Below are 8,084 nucleotides of genomic sequence, written 5' to 3'. Positions count from 1 at the left end.
AAAATTGGGTTTAATATATTCATTTGGGTCTAAAATGAATATAAACGGTTGATTTTGTTATAATTCTTCTTTTTCATATAGCCAGGGATCAAGTACCAGTGGCGTAGCGCCCTTTACGCAAAAACGCAAATGAATACACAGATTTTTCACCAAAAATAAAAAATAAAGAAAGTTCAATACGAATTTCATAATTGTGTCAATTCAAGCAAAAGCAATTAATACCAAACTACATGTATGTTATTTACTAGCTAATTCACCCAATATAATCTCTTTAATCAAATTAAAGGTAACTGTTGTACTAATACTTAACATGTTATTTCAAAACAATTGATTTTTAACATGTAACAAATGGAGAATATTCAAGTTTTTTGTGTTGATATTCCTGTATATATATTTCATTTTGCGTTTTTAAATGATTAAAAAAAAAAAGGATGAACTGAGAAATAATTTTTATTGAAACTACTATACAACATGGAATTTTTTGATAATTTTTTTCCAATGTTTCCCTGCAAACCATAATAAATTCTCTTTCGTCAGTAAATTTCAAAATAACTTTTTTGTAATATAATTAAAAAGTTGCTACAAATAATGAGAAAAAAGTTCGAAAAATTAGCCAACTTTACAAAAAAGCGAACATGTTCTTGTGAAATATTATTGTGAAAACATCAATTAAAGCATTCTCACAAAGTTAAGGTTTTGTGAGTTCGGAGCCCTGTATTACAAGATTTTCACTGTGGAAAATTTATTGACTTATTTCATTAAAACAAGAAATGCTTTTAGAAAAAAGGAAATTTGGGGGGATGTAAGTATTGTCAAAACTCGGCAAGTTTTGTTAATATTTAGTACATGTGTATTATAATAGTAGAACTACGATAGTAAAAATTGAACTATTTTTAGGTAGTTTTCTAATGTATAAAACCCTTATAATGCATGAGCTTCCGGGGGCTTCGCCCCCTGGCCCCCACCAGGGCCCTGCCCTGGACCCGCTGGGGGCCTAAAGGCGCCCCCCAGACCCCTTGCCTCTCTGAATACAGTCAATAATTTGCTAGCTACGCCACTGAGTACTTGAGATGTAATTTTGTATAGATAGTGTGCAAATAATGCCTATTTCAGAAAAGAATATCTTTTAAACCCTAGAAGATGTACAAAAACTTAATACATAATTCAAGTGAACATGGAAGGCTTAATAAAAATTTACTTTAATATTTTTGTGCAAACGAAGTATTGAAAAGATACAAGGTGTTTAAAATCGAGAATTTGTCTAGATTCTTCAAATGAGTTATCTCCCTTTGCAATTTTACATAGGTGGCGCTAGTAAAAAAAATGGCAGCCTCCATTATTAGCTGTACGCTGCATAGTTATTTTGATGCATCCTGTGATGTTTATTGCAAAAATATGTGTGAAGTGACATTAATTGGTTGAAAGGATTCTACAAGAACAGATTAGGCATAGTTTTCGGGCAAAAGTATAGACATATTAGCCATGTGTCGTGTTGATTAGTATATTGACCCTGTTGACGTTCTCCCGAAATGGTACTCGCCTACTGACACCGATGTGATCTATCTCAGAAGTTTAAATTCTACGGTAATCCACCAGAGTCCAAGAGTAAACTCTCAGAGAGGGGTGGCAGTCCGATTTTGTCAGCTTACTCGACTTGGAGAGGGAAGATAATTTACATTTGGACAGTTACATTTGACCAGGTAAGATCAGGTCCAGAACACTTCAGAACAATTTCTTAATCGGTCCTACTAAACAGAGTACGCTAGTACAGTGAAGTCGCCAATTCCGGGTCACGTCAGGGTGTTTCATTGATATTTTGCAAATCTGTTCAATTTATATTTTATGAAATATATGTATTGAAAGAACAAATAGTGAGTCATCCAAACACCTTTTCGTTTTCAAAGTAGCTGCACGGGAACAATATTTACAGGGGTATTTCAGCAAGGCCTAGCTTCCCCAGTTACGAATCATTTTCTCCATTTCCGGGTCATATGACTTCACGGTCGTGTAATATTCATGGAACACTTCGGAACACGATTTTTATGATGTTGAAACAAAAAACAATTCATGCAGCTTGGAAAAAAAGTAAAACAATCACAGAAATATGTTTTAATTATTTTAAAAACAATTCCAACAAAACAAATTGCAATATGCAGAATGTAAAAAATGTATTAGGATTAAAAATGATACAATTAATTTCATTTATTTAAAAGATGCATTTGAAGGGTTAACTCGATTTTGAGTTTTAGAAAAAATATTTTCCAGTTAGCTGGTTAGAAAACTTTTGATAATCAAGGTAAATACATGGTTGTCGATTGGTTTTGTACATAGAAATTTGAGATGTTCATGCCACGATATTGCGTGACCCGCAACTGGAGAACTTACTACAGTTTGATTTAATAATCATTATAATTTTATTTGAGCAGCGATCATTATGATTGATTTCTGAGTTAAAACTTAATGCATTTGCCATACTTTCGAGCTCTTATTATTTATCTAGAACTTTTATATCAGCCTTTCTGTAGCGAACAAAAACGAAAGTAGCCCGTCACCGCAGCAGAAACATCCAAGTCTTTTATGAGTGCGTTTCAAAATTTCGATTGTCGGATGCTCTCTTAAAGTTGATATTCAAAATTTTGTAATTAATGACAAACAGAAAGACCAGTTCTTCACGACCAGCGTATTCATTAAGTTTTTTGCGCTTAAATTTTAACACTAGGAATAAGATACACGCGAGTGACCCGGAATAGGAGACGACCCGGAATTGGCGACTCCACTGTACGATAGAGTACTTTAGAGTACGCTAGTAATATTTTATAATTTAATGCAATTAAACTACTTTTTATATGTTTTTCTACTTAAGTTTAACATATTGAATTTATATTTTAAAAGAAAATTGTAAGTTTTCTGTATTTTAGGAGTTATTTCAATTTTTGATTTCAGGTTACGGTTGATCGTTTGATCCCGATCTAATTGAACTATAAACATATTAAAATGTCTCATTGTGAAATATTATGTGAAAAATTATTTACACATGCAATTAATTTAATATTTGATAAAATTTAGATGTAAGTCTTAAGTGAGAAAGTCTGAAACAATATAGTAATCAATGGTAATCGAGATTTGGGTATTAGCTATAGGTATACCGTAATCTTTAATGCATTTAATTTTGGATGTTATTTCCTGTCAAAATATCGCTAAAAAACAAATATTTGAAACAAATATTGGAAAATAAGTATATAATAATGATTAATCAAGTTGTACATACATAAATAAACAATTTAATTGCTTTAAATAACATATTTTTTCTAGCGTACTCTAAAGTACTCTATCGTACTCTAGCGTACTCTGTTTAGTAGTACCCTTTCTTAATTAAGATAATTAATTTTATAGCTTGAAATAGCTATGTAGCTTTAATATGTTGACGGTGCGACCGTTAGGGTGAAAGCATATACTTATCCATTTTCATTTAGATTAGACATGTTAGCTATGGAACATGATTATTGAAAGCACTTCTCAGATTAAAAAACAATGCTTTATATTTAAGAGCCTTCATAACCATTTCCAAAACAGTTTCATTTTTTAAAATCGGTTGAAAATAAAGAAGTTATGATAATTAATTTTTGTTTTTATGTTTTCACATGACTTGAAACAAAAATTGTTGCCATTTTTAAAAAAAATCACAGGGACAAAATCTATTAAGCTGCTGTTCTTCATTTAATGCAAAGTTCTTTACAATAACTACATAAACAAAAAAATATGTGTTTCCTAGTGTATACAGTAAAACTCGGTTATAACGAAGTCGCTGGGACCTATGAAATTACTTCGTTATATCCGTAATTCGTTCTAACCGTATAAGAAATGCATTAAATTTATATAGCTGGGGATCCAAAATGACTTCGCTATATCCGTGAATTCGCAATATCAGTGTTCGTACTAACCAAGTTTTACTGTATTATATATTTATAACATGAAAATCAAATATTGTACGGTTGCCAGAACTTTTAAGTTTGAAATGTAGTAACCGTTTTCACCTTCTTTTTCATTCTATGCGAGATAGAAACTTAAAACATATCATGATCAGATAGTTTGTAATTACATGATTTATTTGTATTCATGTTCAAGAAGATAAATGACTCAATTCTAAGTCCAATAATTTCTCATTAACCTACTTTAAATATACACTACATATGTTGTTCCTCTGATAGTCTGTTATGTGCAAAGTTCTCCTTGATTAATTGCACTGTAATTTCTAAATTAAATTTGAATTATTGTTGATATATTTATATGAAGTAAATCAAATTGATCTGTACTAGTGTAGTTTGATATGGATAAGCTTGGCTTGAAAAAGGGGGGGGGGGGTTGTAACGATCTTCATGTGTAAATGGAATTATCAAGTAACTTATCATTTCTTGAGTGTGTATATGTGTATTTAGAAAAGCATCTGTAATTTTCAATGAAATTCAATATAAAAAGTGAAAAGCCGACACTGTTACATGCTGAATATCCCCCCCCCCCCCTTCTGGTATGATCATCACCATTGTACGTCACCTAACACAGTCAAATAAACTAAATTGTTGAAAGCAAGATATTAACATGGTGTGTGACCATTTTGCACCCTGCAATTTAATAGGATCCTGACAGCAAAGGGTAAATAACCATAGGCTAAAATAGTCCATGTCATAAAACATGATTTGGTGTTGAATACAAGGATTTAAAATAATTTTTAAGTAAAATTCTCATAGAAATTACTTTACTGTTTCATAAAAATCGGGTCTTTTGGGTGTATATTCTGAAATTCATTTTTTTCTCGAGAAAGAAACATTTCATTATTATTTTTTCCCCATTAAAATGATGCAATTAATTGATTTTCATTGATATACACTTGCAGTAATACTTCAAGAAGGTTTCTGAAAAACTTTCAGGACTCTACATGTCATCGTCTCACTGTATAAGTCCGTAACACACGACCACCCTATTGTTTATTTTTTACACTATTTTTTGACAACAAAATTTTGTCAAATTTTGGAGTTATTGCCCTTTGCTTTTCCATTGCTAGACATATAGATCTGCACGTGACATTCGGTGCGTATTAGATTCTGACGTCATATGACGTCGTTTGTATGTTGCTTTAGCAAACCGAAGCCTGAACAAGGCTGATTTCAATCAGTTTATGACTATCTTTCTGCAATAAACAAATAAATTCATTAAATCAAGACAAGTTTATTATTCGTTGCTCTAGAGTTTGTGTATGAAGTGATGCATTGTGGGTCTAAATTACTGCGGTAAAAAATTCTTTGGAATGAATGTGCAGTATTCTGAATTTTCTCTTTGCCCAGGCATTGTCATCAGAGCTCGCAGTTACGTGCATCACTTTGCGACCCTTGCTGCACTCGCTATTAATCTATTCAAAATAGCTTTGTAAAGCTTTTTAAATGCAGTCAAAAGTATTTTGCAAGTCCTATATGACAATGTATTATGAGTCTTTAATAAAAAGGAAAAAGCATAGATACATGTAGTATTGCAGCTGTTGAATACTTTTAATTAAGCAAAAGATGAATTTCCATTTTCTTAAGAGCTCAGGTACACTACCGTTAATGGAAGGTAATTTTCAGCACAATGTTTTTGTCTCTACTCTAGCATTCTACAATTAATTGAATATGAGTCCCCAAGCATGACAGTCTACTATTTGTTAATACAAATCAGAAGCGACACACGGTTTTCGTCAATTTACTGCATACTTTATTTACTTCATCATAAAAAACAATAGAGTTTCTTTTTTACTTTATACAGCCAAAATTGAAAGATTATTTCCAAAGACACTGCTCGATGCTCACATTTAAAATTGTAGTTTTAGATGATAAATACAGTGAACTTTCAGATATCTGGATGCCAGATATCCGAATGCTTCAGTATTCAGACAATTTTTCATCGGAACTAAAATTTTTAACGTTATTTTTTCTTGTGTAACTGGTAATTCAGGTATCCAGACACTTCACATATCTGGACAATTTGACTAGGAACCAAAGCGTCCGGATAAATGAGGTATCATTGTAGTTGCTTCCAATACGTACCGTACAAACCTTGTGACGTTTGCATGTCTTTATACTTTTGATATTTGACTGAGGGGTTAAATGATAATTGTGCACCTTGTGCTGCTGTCTAAAACTATGTAAAGAAAACTGATAGCCAATTTACATGCAAATTTAAGCTGATGTGTCATCAGATAATCTTGTCGTCTAGACCTGTTTAAGTTACTGTGCACTCCCCTATGTGCGATGAGGCATGAATAAGTATGATGGTATGGTTAAGGCAGTGTTTGAAATAAATGTTGCTCAACCGCCTGAGATGCACAAATTTTGTCACAGGCAAACAGATTTGTAACAGATCACAGATTTGACACCCGACTGAAAATGAAAAACTTTTCAAAAACTTGACCTTGGTCATGACTTTTGAATGAAAAATAAAGGGCTTTTCTCATTTGGATTCAAAACAAAGGCGCACATGGATCTTAAAAAATAGATCGAAAACTTGGAATGGTTTAAGTAACAATCTTTTAAAATCTTCTCAAAAACAGCAAAGTGGTGATATGGAAGCATTCTCTGGTGATATAGTGTATAAATAAATTGGTTAAGTTAAACCCCCCTTTGGGTAGGATGGGGCCACAATGGGGATCAAAGTTTCACATTGCAATATATAGGGGAGAATCTTCCCTAGAACAGCAAAGCCATGGTTAATATTGTACTGATATGGAAGTCATTGGAAGAAGCCTCAAGTAGTGTAGATTCTGTTTAAATTGTACTTAAGTTAAAACTGGAGACATATTGCAAGTGATGAAAAATACACATAGTAAAAAAGATATTTCACATACAGCAAAACTCGTTTACTACGAACACGGATATAGCGAAACTATTTTAGATCCCCAGCTATATAAATTTAACAATTTCCTTATATGGATGTAACAAGTAATTGATGTAGCAAAGTAATTTCATAGGTCCCGGTGATTTTGTTATAACTTTGTTTTACTGTATTTCATAAATTAGTATTATTGTTGTTTAGATGAATTAACCCCATTTTATTTTCACAGAATGTATGCGATGGGCTGCATCATGGTTTTGAAGGAAAAGGTTACACTATTTATTACAGACAGCAAGAAAACATCATTGAACACCACCAACTAATAAGACTCTAAAGGTGGGAGAATATATGTCATGCAACCATTTATAGATTTTTAATGAAATTACTGCATTATATAAACTTGATATTCCATGTAAAGTAATTTATAAAATCAAAATAACCATTTAGTACCTTAATAATAATGTAGCGTAAACTAAAGAATTCTAAATTGATGAATGATAAGTACATGTATATTGTAATTATTATTTTAGGAATAATGGAAAATAAGATGTTTAAAGCTGTCAAAAAGCAGAGATTAGAGTTCAGTGGATTCCATGACGGTACTTTGGATAATGTTAATCAGGCAGCAATTCTCTTCCCAAGGATCTTGAGTGCTTTTAGAAGAGGCTAATAAACAAAGGACAGTCACTTACTACAGAAGAGAAGCAGGGGAGATTAGTGATATTCTGAGTGGCATGACTGCACCTTACAAAGATGTAAAACTTTAAAAATTGTGTTTACATATACAATGATTATATGATAAATGTATCTAGTAATCAATATTAATATGATTAATATTTTCAAATGTTTTTTTACATTTTACTGTTCATTAATGAAAAAAATCTTGTGTTGTATTTGAATTTGGAAATGTAAAGGAATTTATTTTAAACTGTAAACTGATATTTTTACATGTAAACATGTACTGGCGTGTGTACATGGTGTATATATTGGACTCTGACAAAAGATGATGCCTTTTCTTTTTTGGTGAAATTATTAATCACAATGATTTTTGTGCACATGATTTTTTTTTTATTTTCCATAGGCCTATAGGGTATGGTATCTATGAAACCTAGTCAGCCTTTTTGTTTGGCTATTTTTTAAATCATAGATATATTTTATTTTCTTGATAACTGAAATCCTCAAAAAATGAAATTTTGTTGTTTTTTGTTAACATGAATTATCTCCCC

At 31.7% G+C, this 8,084-nt stretch overlaps 1 long non-coding RNA gene across 1 annotated transcript; it reads left to right on the top strand.

Annotated features, from left to right (window-relative positions):
- The first annotated feature begins 1,487 nt into the window (after nucleotides 1-1,487).
- On the top strand, nucleotides 1,488-7,705 carry LOC134232332 (uncharacterized). Its single transcript, XR_009984747.1, has 3 exons — nucleotides 1,488-1,700; nucleotides 7,088-7,194; nucleotides 7,389-7,705. It is a non-coding gene; the product is annotated as an uncharacterized LOC134232332 (long non-coding RNA).
- Nucleotides 7,706-8,084: the final 379 nt, after the last annotated feature.

The sequence above is a fragment of the Saccostrea cucullata genome, unplaced genomic scaffold, assembly GCF_032062105.1.
Source record: "Saccostrea cucullata isolate Sc308-1 unplaced genomic scaffold, CSIRO_AGI_Scuc_v1 ctg6402, whole genome shotgun sequence".
Lineage (NCBI taxonomy): Eukaryota > Metazoa > Mollusca > Bivalvia > Ostreida > Ostreidae > Saccostrea > Saccostrea cuccullata.
The sequence above is the reverse complement of the archived record's forward strand: the minus strand, read 5'-3'. Positions and strand labels throughout refer to the sequence as shown.